The sequence below is a fragment of the Crocodylus siamensis genome, chromosome 2 (genome assembly GCF_052110815.1).
Source record: "Crocodylus siamensis isolate JL-2025a chromosome 2, ASM5211081v1, whole genome shotgun sequence".
Lineage (NCBI taxonomy): Eukaryota > Metazoa > Chordata > Crocodylia > Crocodylidae > Crocodylus > Crocodylus siamensis.
The window spans coordinates 140,683,589-140,698,629 of record NC_143396.1 but is presented as its reverse complement, the minus strand read 5'-3'; the positions used below and the strand labels follow the sequence as shown (position 1 = coordinate 140,698,629).

The 15,041-nt window shown below is 45.2% G+C and overlaps 1 long non-coding RNA gene across 1 annotated transcript in view; it reads left to right on the top strand.

Annotated features, from left to right (window-relative positions):
* Positions 1 to 3,682: 3,682 nt before the first annotated feature.
* The window catches only part of LOC149870836 (uncharacterized), a 186,638-nt gene continuing 175,279 nt past the window's right edge, over positions 3,683 to 15,041 (top strand). Inside the window, exon 1 of the long non-coding RNA XR_016440498.1 lies at positions 3,683 to 4,015. This is a non-coding gene — a long non-coding RNA (uncharacterized LOC149870836). The remainder of the gene's footprint in view (positions 4,016 to 15,041) is intronic.

Here is a 15,041-nt window from a genome sequence, read left to right as displayed (position 1 = left end):
AACTTGTTTGCTAGCATGGTGTGGCCGTGGATCAAGCCTTGTAAAGTCAAAACTGACATCAGAATGTTGAAACAGGGTATCAATTTATAAACGTTGTCAGTGTGAAATGTTGTAACTCAAAACGTAGTAAGTTGAGGCCTACCTGTACAGACAGTCAAAAAGCCCAGGGCTGAGTTGACTCAGTCTTCACAGGTTAGTCTAAGCTGCGTAGATTGAACTGATAAGCAAGTGAACAGATATTCACTTTTGATTCCAGAAATGCAACTACATGCCTACAGTGGCCCAGGTCAGAAGCTGGGGGGCACTAGTGTACCCCTCCCTGCTTGGCTGGAGCAGACAGCTTAGGTCAAGTCTAGCCTGCCCACCCTGTGGGGAGGGGAAGGGTTTGTGGGGGAGGTGCAAAGCTGGGACGCTGGGGGACTGAGTTAACTTGAATCTGGAGGGGATCTAGGACAGAAGTTTAATAAACCAATTTAACCTAAACCAGTTAAGTCTGATATTCCGTCCATCCAGGTTTATCTTAAACTGGTTTTGTCTATTTTGAAAGTGGTGCATGTGCACTGAACTTTTGTTGCATTACAGATTTGAACTGGTTTCTGATGACTTATACCAGTTTATGTGTAATTTCTGTCCCTAGCCCCTGTGTGTCTGTTCCCCACTCAGTTCCCTGGTGTCCTCTGTCAGCCGAGGGGTTCCAATCACACCTCACCCCCCTGTTCCCTTAAGGTCTGTGGGGCAGTATGTCTCCTCCCTCATCTTTAGGAAATCCTAGATTAGTTCATGCATATACAGCTCTGAGGGATGTGATCATTCTTATTTAATTAATTCACCCAAGTTAGTTCACTTGAAATAGGACTGGGCCATTTTAATGCAGCATTGGCATACTATTCAGTTGAGGATAGAATGTATTAGACTTTGTCAGGGAGTCATTAAAAAAGGAAATTGTTATTAGTCTTTTAGAATTCCACCTATCTTTGACACTTGCCTATATCAGGATTTTGATAAATTCTCAAACAATACACCGATTTATTAATTGCTGACTTGTGCCAAGATAGCCAAAGTTAGGGAAAGAAGGCTTTAAATGCTGTCTGATATAACAGAAAATGAGGCAAGTAACTAAAGCATTTTTCAATGGGACATGAGCAGTAAGACTCTGGATGTCACTGATCTACAGGGGTGCTGGAGTCCAGCTGAGCACAACTGATTCCAATGACTGGGGCCTTCCCTACCACTTGATAAAGGAGCTATCAGAGAAGTCTGTTGAAAAAATGAATCCCATGCTTTCTGCTGACATATCATCTAAAAATAGATACTTTTGCATTTGCCTCCCCAAACAAGACAGGTTTTATTTTCAGTTAAAAAAGAACAGCTGTAGAAGCCCCAGCGTTAGGGAGCTTTTGCTGTATAGACTGGGTACAAGGTTGCACATGTAGTCCAATGAGCTATATTGACCAATCTACAGATTTCCACCAATGGGTTGAGCTTTTCAGCATTGATTCAAAAGTTTTGGCTGCCCAATTTCCAGTAGTTTTAGACAGCTTTGTAAAGCTCAGCCGTACATCTGGAGTCTTGCCAACACAATTATTATTACTATGTTGTGTTGTGGTACTTGGATGCATAGCAGAGCACCTCTGGCCTGGGGCAGTGCTGACTCTTGACACACCAAGTGTGGTGGGACAATCGGTAGGGCTGTGCAAAGCTTCGGTCCCTAATTTGATTTGGCGGAGATTCGGCCCAATTCGGTGGCCTAATCTCCAAATCCAAATCAAATCAGAAGACCCTCTCCAGACTGAATCAGAACCCTTCAAATCGATTCAGAGAGATTCAGAAGTATTCAGAGATCTGGGCATAGAGGCAACTTTAAATGTTTTTTCTACATACCTCTAGGTAGCAGGTGGCTTGTGAGTGCTGCAATGCTGGGGCGCATGGAGTGTCCCACAGAAGTGGGGGGGTGTTCCCCAGCGTGCTTGACAGCAGATCCAGAAGTGGACCAGAAGCACTTCTGGTCCACTTCCGGGTTCACTGGGAAGCATTCACGGAAGCATCAGGAAGCACACCAGGAGGCTTCAACTGGTGCCTCTTGGGTCTGGGGAGGGCACCTGGGGTCTCCCTGTGGCCTATCGCTAAGCTGGGGAGGTGCGCTCCACAGCAGAGCCAGAAGTGGACTGGAAGTACTTCTGGTCCACTTCTGGGTTCACTGCCGAGCATGTGGAGGGCCCCTCCCCACTCCTCTGGGAAGCTCCGTGTGCCCCAGCATCACAGTGATCACAAGCTGCGCTGGTACCTCAAGGTATGTAAAAAAAAACATTTAAAGCTGTGTCCATGTCCAAATTGCTGATTCACCAAATCACCATCATATCTTCAGATTTGGATTCCGCCAAATCGAATCAGGGACAGTGATCCGAATCAACAAATCAAATCACCGTCCCTGATTCAGGCCGAATTCAAATCTAAATTGAATAGGGCCTGCTTTCCACATCCCTAACAATCAGCTACCCCTGGGGTAAAGGTGGCACCTGGGACTACTGCCCTGGCCCCATCCCTTAGTTACACTACTGGTGGTAGTGCCCAGGAACTCTCCTCTGAAACTATGACCTACATTAGTTGCTAAACAAACACAGGACAGAGAGATCTTAGTTCCTCTGTCAAAAACCTGTTATAACTATTTGGAAATGGTAATGCTCACTGCCAACACAAACCAAGCCTATTTCAGGGTTTCTGCATGATAGCAGCTGCTCAGAGCCTATCCTTTTCCTACAGATGTCGATGAGAGTTTTGCTGTTGACTTCCAAATGATCAGACTTCTAGTAGGATCAGGCCCTTTTGTGTAGAGCCATTTGGTCCATCAACAGCACAGTGAACATACAGTATATTGAATGCTTATATCCTTGAACTGTTAGCTGTAATTTTATATGGCATGTAATCTTGTCTGGAAGTAGGGGAGGATGTAGGATAACTTGTAATCTAATCTTTTCTGTCTGTAAAAGAAAAGTTGCTTTTGTTATAACTTGTGCCTGCTGTTGAGGGCTGGGGAGTCAGAGCTGGGGAAGCTTTTCTTTCCTTATGAGGGCCTTTGCTCTGCAGTCTGAATGTCAAAGCTGACCCCATCAACTGCAGTGCCAAGGCTAATTGAATCAGAGCTGCTTCTGATTTCTGACCAGGTGTGACCAACCCCCTAACCCCATCTCTCACTCTGTGGAATTAAAACTCAACACTGGATCTCTGAGGGCAGTCTCTTTCTGACTTGTTTGTTAATCATGGTCCCTCAAGTGCTGACACTGAGCAGGGTTTGGCCAAAGGGCACTGTCCAGGAGATGCGATACATCTTGTAGTTGTAGAAGGCTCTGTCTGCATGGATTTCTGTGAGGGGAGGGGAACAGATCCTTTCATTTCCTTTTCCTTTTCTGCCATAGACCTTGAATAGTATGGAAATGCCCAGGTGCAAAGAGAAACCAGATTTGTTTCTGCTGGGATGCTGCATTGCTGGGTGTGTCTGTCTGTTAAATCCTGGGTTAAATCCTGCACCACAGCAGAATGGAAGTGATTTTCCTAGTGCCCTTCTCCAACTGCTTGTCTTCAGTTCTGCAATGTTGTCCCTCTTGCCACCCCTCCGTGGGGCCCCTTTCCTTTACTATGGTAATAGTGACATTCAGCGGGAAAGGCTAGAAGCAAACATCAAAAAGCCCAGGCACAGTGCTGGTGATTAATTCCATTTGTCTGTTTGTTTTTAAACCCATCTAGGCTACTTGCTGGCAAATTTCTGCAGTCCCTTCAAAATGCTGGACCAGGAAGATTCAGGTTGACAGCTTGGATAACACCCTGGAAAGAATGGCAAAGGTTTTGCTGTGAGGAGGAATCTCTGCTCAGCTCTTTTATTGCCAGAGGATATTTACCTGGCACTGTAACAGCATCTGCTAGAAGGAGACCCCTTCTTTCCTGTTTGTATATGGCAAAGTTTCTTGCAGAGCTCCTGGGCTGTACATTGCCGGACAAGGGCACCTCTCCCATGTTTGAGGTAGGTGCTGGCATGTGCTGTTTGATCTTTTGCTCCAGCTGGGCTTGCAGGTTTTGAACTGTCTCCCGAGGATGCTGCAGCTCTGATCATGGCTTGTGTTTGTTATATATTGGCAAGTAACACCCGGGAGGTGGGGAGCTGGGTGTAGGGCAGGAAATCATGGAGTTTGCTTGTCCTTGTTTGTGTTGTGGTAAGCCTCAGTGGGTTTGCTTCCCAGCTAACAGATTAGCGTATTAGTTGCTAATGAATTGGAGTTTGATTGCATGCTATTGACACTTGCCACTTGTACAAGAACTGTCTGGTTTCTCTTATGAACATTTTCCTTTTCTCTAATTATTTGTATCTCGTAAGAGAAGGAAAACCAAATGAGTTAACCAGCTACAATCTAGGAAGGGGCAAGCATTTTGAAGGAAACCTTTAAAAATACATTAATGTTATCAAGAGGAAAAATAAGGATGAAATTATTTTGGAGTGAAGTCATACAAATCATAATGCAGATTAGAAAGGACAAGGTTTGGGAGACAAAATGTGCTATATAAAGGAGGAGACAAACCTCTCTGCACTCTCTACACAAGCCAAATCCCAATCCTTTGCATTAGTTTTGGCTGAGTAAGATATGTATAGCAAATTTCTTTGAAGTAGGGCCCTGTCCACCTCCCATAGTATTTGACAGGGAATCTTTCTGTTGATTTGAGGGGTTTTGAGTCAGGCTATTAATGGATGGTGCTTCGGATAGATATGCATGTAGTATTCCATCGTAAAGGGATCAGCTAGCAGAGTCGAAGTATTTGTGTTTTCACTGGCCTGGGGACTGGTTTTTATTTTTGTTTAAGCAGTGATTCTCAGCCTCAGTGCTACAGCAGCCTGTTGGAGACCTGCTAAATCCTTTTAAGGGTGCCACTCAATATTAGCATGATTAGGTCGGCAAACACCTCCACACAATTCACAAGATGAACCCAGAAGTTTCAAATAGGAATCCATACCATCAAAATCATTCTGATCTGTTGTGTTTTTTCCTGAGTTCTTTGCAAGAGAATAATTGCTTTCTTATTCTTGTGTAGTAAAACAAAACAAACAAGCGAAAACTAAGAGCTGGCATTTTTCCAAGGGGTGTCTTGAGTCTAAAAAGTTCAAGAGCCACTGAGCTAAAGTGATTTTTCAGGTGTAGAATATCTCCATTCAGCTCCTACTTTATACCGTCTCATTCTTTCCCCTAGATAATACAAAAATGTCTGTTCTATTTTCAAGTTTCAAATAATCTGAGTAAACAGAGTAGGTAGAGGTGTAAATTGGAAAGATTGTCAAAATGCCCTGGTTGCAAGGCGAGAAAATGTTCAAAAGTAGATTACAAAATTCTTTGTGTATCTGGTTACTTGAAATTACACATTAATTCTTTGCAGGCCCTCCCAGTGAATAGCTCCTAAATATTAGATATGTGGATTTCAAAATTTGTGCTGTGTTAATGAGCTTCACACACTCTGCTTTCTGTGCTGTGATTGGATGACTGATGTAAGCAACCATTGGGAAGCAGATTTCAAATATTATAATGTCATTTACAATCTGAGATTTGCTTTCAGCAGATATTTTAAATCTGAAGTGAGCTCATTGCATGCAGCAGAGTGCTTGCTGAATGGAACTGTAGAGCAGGAATCAACAGTCAAATTAAGTTTTTGAAATAAGAAAAAAATCAGCTCTATTAAAAAGAGAAGTAGGTCCAAGAAGCTGCCCTTATATTACAAAGTTCTATATACTGTTGTTAACTGCAGAGTAGCATCATGATGGGCAGACAAATGGAGCTTGGTACAGCAGCCACAGCCTTGGTACAGGAGCAGAAGTTCACTGCTGTGAGGGGAGATGTTGCCTCCTTGTTTTCCTGCTGAAAATCTGTATTTGAGTAGCTGCTTGACTCATTTTGGCAACAAAAAATGGAGGTGATATCCCTCTGTAGCAGTGAACCTCTGGCTGCTGCTCCTGTACCATGCATGCTCTACTTGTCTACCCATCAGCACTTGTCCATAGCAGATCCATTTTAGTTGGAGCTAAAATCAGCCAGCTGCTAGCCATAAGAACCTGGTTCCCAAAGCAGAGTTTATAGAGTCAAATCAATATCCTGAAGCATTCAGTGCCCTGTGAAGAAGGGAGAGCTCTTTAGAAAAGCTTCATTTCTTTTCATTTTTAAAAAAATTTGTTTTTGTTTTTATTTTTTAAGTTCAAAAGTTATTTGCATAGCTGTTTGAATATATATAAAAAACATTATTTCCTTGCACTTGACATTCTTTGCAATACTCTCATAAAAGTTTGAGAAAGCTGTTGGGTTCATTTCTGTATGGCAAACATTCATTCTCTTATTTTTAATTTTATATACAAATGTTTCCTTCTCAGATTATTTAGCATGAATTATCATGCAGCGTTTATTAATATATTATTATTGTTTAGAGCTAATGAAGCATGTTAGGTGCTTTGTAGAGCTGTTGTAGCTGCTTTCACAAGCCTTATTATCACTGTATCTGAGTGCTTCATCGTCTTTACTACACTGAGCCTGACAGGACCCCACAAGGTTATAGAAATGCCATTTTACAGACAGGAAACCAGGGCTCTGGCCATGTCCATATAGTAGACTTTTTGCTGGCACGGCTATGTCAGTCAGGACCATAAAGAAGTGTGAAGCCTGGCTGATTATAGTTGTGCTGGCAGAAGCCTGTAATTCCAGTTAGACTGGAAACAGATGTCACCTTTGTGCCACCATAACAATTTTAATGGTGGCACGAAGGCCAAACAAATGGACATCCATGGCCCTTGTCTGTGGCTTATACTGTAGGTGGCATGGATATGTGCCACTGTTTTGCAGTGGATGTCTGTTTGCTTTAAGGTGAGAGAACATAGTCAACTCTGAGCTGCCCACGCTCTCCAGTTGCCCTGGGCAGATGTTCCTCAGGCTTCAGGGAACTGATCCTGCACAGGACTTCCCAGGATATGCAAGATCAGGCCCCTGACCCTCAGGAGCACCTGCCCAGGTTGCCCCATTAGTAGAGGCATGTCCTGAGTCTGACATGGGGTGCACCTCTAAAGATGGGGATATCCTTGGTTTCCCAGCTTTGGAGTCATGCCCAGGGATTCTGACTTGGGCTGTGTCTCTGCCGATGTGGAAACCCTGGGGTTCTTCTGTTTGAAAAAAAAACACCCCCTTAGTGTTGTGCCTCAGGATCCTAAGAGTGGTGGGGGTCCAACCCTGTGGGATAATGGGCAATGTCTGTTTCACCCACTGAAGCAGATCTGAGTCAGTCTACAGAGGGCATTGGTGCCGGTGCTGGGATTAGCAAGCAAGAGTTCCTTGCTCTCTGTACAGAGCTTACTCCTCCAGCCCAGGCTGCCTCCCATACTGACCTGGGCTATGGCCTGAAGTCGTATTGACTGCTCATAAAAATTGTAGGTTTAGCTTCTGGTAGTCAGCTTGGAAGAAGCTTGTGGAACCACTTGGACCAGCAATAGCAATGGACAGTGGATCTGGAATCCAAAAATGAAGGAACCTGAAGTTTGTGTTTGTATAAATTCCAGAAGGCCCAACTGCCCAAGTGCAAGGTGACCCCTGGGTAGTGTGTGGGACAGAATGGGGATAAACCATCAGTCTAGTGGTCAGTTTTCACATTAAAGTATGCAAAGTTACTATGTTATTTAACCAAAAGCTGAGATTTGCCCTCATAATTTCTGAACCCACACAATTGCTTATGATTGTAGATTTTGCGGGTATTAAACTCTGAGCATATGCCTGCACCTACACCTCTGTGTAGTCATATAGGCAAAGGTGATGCTGTCCATATGATAAATTGTGGAACTATGTAATAAACTATCTTGCCATGCACCTTTAACTTGCTCACCTGCACTTTGCCCACTAATCCATCTTCCCTGACACATTCTTTCTTCTCCTCTCCCCCACCAATGTGATATTCCCTGTCTTCCCTTATCATACTTAGCCCTGCCTAAGACCCAAGGTAATCAAGGCTAGGAGCTGTATTTCTGACCCTTAAAGTGTATTGACTAGACACTACCATGAGAAGCAGAAAAGGAGAGAATTTGTAGCTTTCCAACTGGACTTGTGCTCAAAGAGCCTAAAAAGGGTGTGAGATAACAGATTTCAAAGCAATGGCACTTTTAGGTGTAAACCCCCCCTATTTTCAGTCCTTTTTTGTAACTCCCGTAACTCCTGGCGTACTGGGACTCATGATAACTAAAGCAACTGGATTGACAGGTGGAGCAACAGAATAAAAATGTCCTAAGGAAAACACTTTAATGTTCCATACCATTCCTTAAAGTGTGTTTTCTTCTGGAACATATATCATGTAATAGAGATTACATCATTGTTTGGAGTAAAGATGTGATTACCCTTAACTCACTTAAAACTTTGCTACTTGTGAGTTATGTCTGTCTGAAACTCATGCTGATAAAACTTTGTTCCTGGCCATTTTGTATTTCTTTGTCTAGCCACACCGTGTGTTTATAAGATTAACTTCTGTGTAGTTTTTGTTCAAGGCATATTAGTTTTGTTTTTGACCTTTTGATACCTGTGTTTTCAGTATCTGTTATTTTATTTTAGAGCCATCCCTTGAACTTGTTAGTATCTGAGATGGTTATCTTTGGAGCTATGAAATACTTTAAGGCTTGCTCTTAGAAGACTATCATGCCTCACCTTGCTTCTTACAGAGCTGGGGTCTTTGAAATGTTGTACTTATTTAAATTGGCTCTGATTATGGGAGCGTTTTTTCCTTCTGGTATGAAAGGGGTGCTTGGGGCAGCCTAGGAAAAGAGTGAAGTGGAAAACAATGTCATTCCTACAGGTACAAGTTTTCAGAGGTACAGTGAGCTCATTCAGTGTCTGAAGTTGGGTGTGCTGACCACAGTAGACTGGGGCCGGAGGCGGGGTGGAGGGTGAGGGGAAGGGAAGCGAAGTCTTATCTGCCCTGGCTCTCTGCACACTGAAGGCAGCTGCTACTAATGCTCTAGCAGTATCTGCTTGGGTAGCAGAAGAACCATGACACAGCCTCTCTGGGAGCTGCCCCTGGCTCCCCAGTTGCTTTCCCCCACCACCTAAATGCTATTGGGTGCAACAGTGCATCTGCTGGGGTAAAGACTTCTGGAGGAGGAGGGGTGTTCTTCTTTCTGTACTTGTCATCTGCCCCCCAGATACACTGCTGGGTTTGGGGCTGTGTCTGCCTAGGTCCTATGGCCAGGCAGCACAGGGCTGCCCCTGCCATGGCATTCTGGTGCCCCCTCATAGTCAGTGCCCCACTTACCCTCCTTTCTACTTATACTACTGCAAATTTTGAAATAAATGAAGTCCTTGTCTAGAAATGTTATGGACTTATGGATCTGCATGGTATAGTCTGTATAGGTCAGGAGAGTAAACTTCCCATATATTCTGTTTTCTTACATGTAGGAGGGGATTTGGTTTTGTGGAGACAGGTCATTGAGAATGAAGATCAAGGAAATCTGGTCTATGCATGGACTGATCAGCCAGCTTTGGATTGCATTTCATCTCACTGAGCCTGTACTTGCCACAAGGTTGCTAAACCTTACTCATAGGAAGGAGCTGATTTATCAGTCAGAGCCCTGCCTCGTGTCCTGTTTTGAGCCTTGCCATTGACTGCAGTGTGATCAATATTTGTAACATACGTTGAGGCTAATGGGGAAATACTAGGTAAATTCTGAGTGGTATGGTGTCTGCAGACTTTTATTGTCTCATACTGATTATATCTGGATTACTCTGATAGAAGTGATGATGGCTATATGTTGGATTGTTGGTGTTCATTGTTATGGTGCTTTGTTTGAAATTATTTGTATTTTCAGATCTTTCAAGTTGCTGTTCTCACAGACCACGTTTGAAGAATGTGCCACTGAACCTAGATCTTAGAATTGCTTCTTTTCTATGAAGTCCTAATCCAAGAACTGATCCTGGTCATACTTTCTCTTCTGGGTTTTAGAAGTGGACTTTTTCATTTGTAAACTCGCATACTTCTTGATCATATGGGCTGGTGTCCTGTTGCTCTATACCTAACCAACCCTTCACCTGCTGCTAAACAGGCCCTGTGCTAAAGTTTCATGGTGGGAAAGGAGGGGGGGTGCTTTTTGTTCAATGGCCTGTGGATGAATAAGGTCCTGATCCCATAAACTGGGTTGTCAAAGATATGTTCCAGCCCACAAAATCATTCCAGTATTCTGTTTGCTCTGTTTTGGGCTGTACTGTCCAATAAGTAAACTGAAGCTACCTTTAAGAGTGATTAAAGCAGGGGCAAGTTATTAAGGAACTGGACCAAAAATCAAAAGAACTCCAGTTTTAATTTCCAGCTCAGGCCTCTTCTCTGACCTTGAACATTAAATTTGATCTCTGTCTCCTAGGTTCCCCAACTTGTAAAAGGGGGTACTAAAATTTAAAATCTCAGTAGTAAAGTACAAAAAGGTGAGATGCAGGGGAGGGGGCTTGGAAGTAGAAAAACAAATTTGGTGTTATTTGCTGAAGAGTTCAAGTTTGTAACCATAATGTGAAGAATGTACCCAGTGCTACTGGGAGGACCCACCAGGTTATTTAGGGCTCTGTTACATGTTACACTTGACACATTAACTGGACTTGCAGCATGAGCATCCATGCGTTCAAGCAGTAAAACATGTGCTAAGTGCAGTTGTATTGTAGTAAAGGTATGGCTTTTTAGGAGGAGTATCTCCAGATTGTATTAAGTAGCATGTGTTTTGCTGCGTCTAACTGCTCCAAGGAGATAATACAGGCTCCTTGTGGTCCCAGGTCTGACAGTTTCAACCAGCCCCACTGTAGTGCCTGTTGGTCCCAGCCTTGGCATGGCACTGGCATCTTCAACTGGCTCTCATGCAGTCCTGGTGCTTGGACTGGCAACTACCTGATTGTCTGGAGCCAGCCCCCATGCTGCATCAGTCTTGAACTGACTGTTGGTCCCAGCCCCAACACCACATCACAGCTGGTTTAAGACCCTGGCCCCCCATGTTTGAAGTCCTTAAAAATCATGTTTGCACTGCACCAGAGCAGGGCCAGACACAGACATGGGTGAGCTATGTGGGTGCCCAGGGCCCGACAATGGTAATACTTTAATTATTATTATCATTATCTCTGGCAAAGGTGGGCCTGATACTAAAAGTTTGCCTGGGGCTGCCAGGAGTCAAGGTACGATGCTGGAGCACAGCCAGTTCATGACAATCAACGAGTCATGTTAGAGATCATAGTAAGCATTGCTGTATGACTGTTCAGAACACAGTCTAGCTTTTAACACAGCATGGTAATGCTTACTACAATCTAAATAACATGCTCTAAATGTAGTGTGTGACAGGGCCCTTAGAGACAGCCTGTCACAGGGCGTGCTATCCTTTTTAAGGAAAACCCGTCAGCGCTGTTAGGAGAGCTTTGCTGTGGGGCATTTGGCTAAGGGACTGCCCCACTAGGAGCTTTAAAAGTTCCCAGAAGAGAAAGCAAGGGGAAGGATGAAACAAGTTGTAAAGGGAACAACTTGCTGCAAGGGGAAGCCAGGTTGCTTTGCTGGGGCCAGAGCAGAAAGGGCAGAGCCAGACTTAGGTGTGGGTGGCATGGGTAACCACCCAGGCACCATGGTCATGGGGGCACCTGCCCTCTTCCTGCCCCTCTGCTTGTGCCAGGTGGGAACAGTCAGGGGACTTCAGTGACAACTAATCCCGGTGGCTGTGTAGCAGGTCCCCCCCATGCTCCGGCTGCACCCAGAACTGATTGGAGCTGGGTGGTTGGGGCAGCAGGATAAAAAGCCCCTAGTGGCAGTGGTGGGTGCTGACAGGCAGCATGACAGGCTGGAAAGAGGATGCTGAGGGCCAGTCCAAGGGCAAGGAGGCAGTGCCAGCGAGAAGGTGGCATGGCTGGGCAGCCCTGGCTTGTGCACTAAGGGGTTCAGCATCACCGACTTGCTGGGGCTGGAGACTGAGCTGCAGCCCCTTAGGTACTGCCACCCCTGCTGAGGGCGTGGGCAGCACTGGGTGGCAGTGCCCTGCTGCTGGGACAGGGCTTCCTGTGTGGGTAGCCCTGCCTGCTGCCCACCCCTGCCCTTCCTGATGGCCTGTGTCAAGCCCCCGCTGCCCTACACTAGGCCAGCATTTCAGATGAGTGGATATGTGCTGACCCATGATAGCCTATAGAGCCCCCTACCACCTATAGCTGCTGGGGCACATGTACCCCTCATGCAGGTACCCCCTGCGCCCCCACCCAGATCCATACACCCACCCTCCTCACCCCTCCCTCCCTCCACACACCCCCATGCACAGACCCCACATACAGTGCCAGTGACTTGGAGAGGGTTCTAGGAGGAGGACTGGGGGTGGGATGGAGGAAGGTGCTGGTGGGGGTGCCAAAATACAAGTTCACTCAAGGCACCATTTGTCCTAAGGCTGGCTCTGAGAAAGGGGGTCTTCTAATATTCTGGAGAGGATTGAGGATTGTGTTTTGTTTATGGGTTTACTGCACTTTGCTTTGGAGAACTGGTTGAGGGGCTCATAAGGAAGTGAATTCTTCTTCAGGGGCCAGCAGGAGAAATGACCCACTTGCACAACTAATTAAATGGGTACCTTCTAGGAAAAGGATGCTGGAGACTTTTATAAATCAGGGATCCTGGTTTTCTCTGATAAAACCCCCAAAGTCCATGATTAAAATGAAAGGCCCCTCAGTCCTCCTACACAGCCCCCTGGCCCTGCTCATGCCCCTCAGTCTGCATCTCCCCACAGCCCCACAAGCCCTGCATGTGCCCCTTGCCCCCCCACCCACAGCCTGGTGATGCATCCCCTGAATGCATGGCAGCAACAGGGTTGGCAGTGCAGGGTTGTGCTCTAAACCAGTGGTCTCCAAAGTGGGGTGTGTGCACCCCAGGGGGTGCACAAGACAATCCATTGAAGTGCAGGAAGAAAACATTAGAACTTCTATTTATTTTTTATCTAAAAAAATAAGAAAGAAATTAAGCTTTACTAATATTTAATATACGGATTGACACAGGCGCCCTCACTCGGTCCGTATGGCAGATGGTCACGTGTCATGTACAGTACACAAGTAGTATATGTATATAATTTATAAATAAATAAATATACATATATTGGGGGTTCGTACTCAAAAATTTTTTACTGATAGGGGTGCGCGATCAAAAAAGTTTGGAGACCACTGCTCTAAACTGCTGCTGCATGGGGAAGACAACAGGGTGGGGAGCCCAAGCCCACAGTGAGCAAATCTGCCTGCCCCTACCCCACACATAGATCCAGGTGACACGTGCACCCCATGTTTCCCAGGAGTGCACGCAGTGGTGGGGAGGCAGCCCCACCCCCAGATGAACCACCTGTGGCCCTGTCCTGCTCCCTGCTAGGGCCCTGCAGCCAAGCATTGTGACCCTGGGCACCAGCCCCAGCTTTGCCCAACTCCCTCCCTCCCTCCCTCCCTATAGGTACCTCAATCCCCACTCCCCTTCCCCCACACCCCTTGCCTACAGGTGTTGTTCTCCAGGCTGCTTGGTTTCCATGTGCATATATACATGTACATGGCACCCCCTGCCTGACCGCCTTCTTCCCACTCCCTCCCAGCCCTTTGCAGGCTGCAACTCTGCTAGCCTGCAGAGAGCTCTTTGCAAAACTGCAAGATCTGCAGGTTTCTCTGTTAAAATGAGAAATCTGCATTTTCCTTCAGAAAAGAGGAAATCTGTGTTTTCTCCGTTTTTCCATGGGAAATGGAAAACCCAGATCTCTATTTATAATGCACCCTAGCAAAGAAGCTGCTATGTCTGTCCTTGCTGAAGCAGAGGTTGATCTAACTAGGCATCTGAGTTAACATGTAGTGACAATAAAGATGTAATGTAAGTTTTCCCTTTCTACATGTGAGCACTGGAGCTGGATTTTTAGTTGGGATTCTCTGTCAAAAGCCTCTATCAAAAATTGCTCGAGGGGCAGGAGAAAGAATCTGATACCCAGCTCAATTCACAGGTTATAGATACCACACAGCTTCTACAGCAAAGCAGACTGGGTTGTCACCTTCTTACTTGCTGGAGAAGAGGCCTACAAATCAGGGCTCATCAGTTCCATTCTTATCAGCACAGAACAAGAATGCCTTGAAAAAGTCATGTTTCCTCTGTGCTTTCAGCTTGTCCATCTGTCAATGCAGCTAATAATATGGATCCTACCCCCCTTATTTATAATACCATGGTGCTTTAGAAACCTAAGAACGGGCCAGGATCTCTTTGTGTTGCTTCTTGGGCAAATTGAACAAAAAGGTGACACTTGCCCCCAGATGTGAATGGTTTTGAGCCGCTAGAATATGATGTAGCTGCTAGGGAAGGACAATGGTAGTACCTACAGAAAAAGCTGAATACTTTGCAGGGTTAGGTTCCTCCTGCCCTTTGAAGGTAGTATTTGTAAGTCAGTTGTGGGGGTATACAGAGCAGCAGCAAACAGTGCATGGGACTGCTGAGGTGCTTCAGATGTTTGCTACAGCTTCTGTTTCAGAGGATACCACTTCCCCCATCAGCTGTGTGGAGCTGCTGGTGAACTCTGGCTTACTGGAGAAGCAATGCCCTTTGAAGTAAAAGCTACAAGAAATTGCTGAGTGGCTTGTTCTTTATTTGACAACTAGCTGTGAGTTAAGTGGTTTGGAAAACACCCAGGCAGAATGACCTGGTTTTGACTGGATGATGTTGAGTGGACTAGACAGCTTCTGTGGGTGAAAGGCCACACCACATCCAGTGAAAGCCATTGTGGGATTTGTGTAGCATCCTGTCTATTCTGAACGTCAGTCTTTACACAGTTATCACAAGCACCAAGATTCATGAAACTTAAAGCCTCAGCCCTTGGAGTTATGTGATTACCTGCACAAGATCAGCTTCATCTAAAAGGAAATAGAAAAGCAAGAGAGAAAAGAGTTTGTTTTGGCTTCTGGCCCATTATGGTTTGTGTTTTCAAACTCTGAAATTTATTCATTTAAAAAAAAATGCATTTTTTGCACTGACTCAAGATTTTTGAA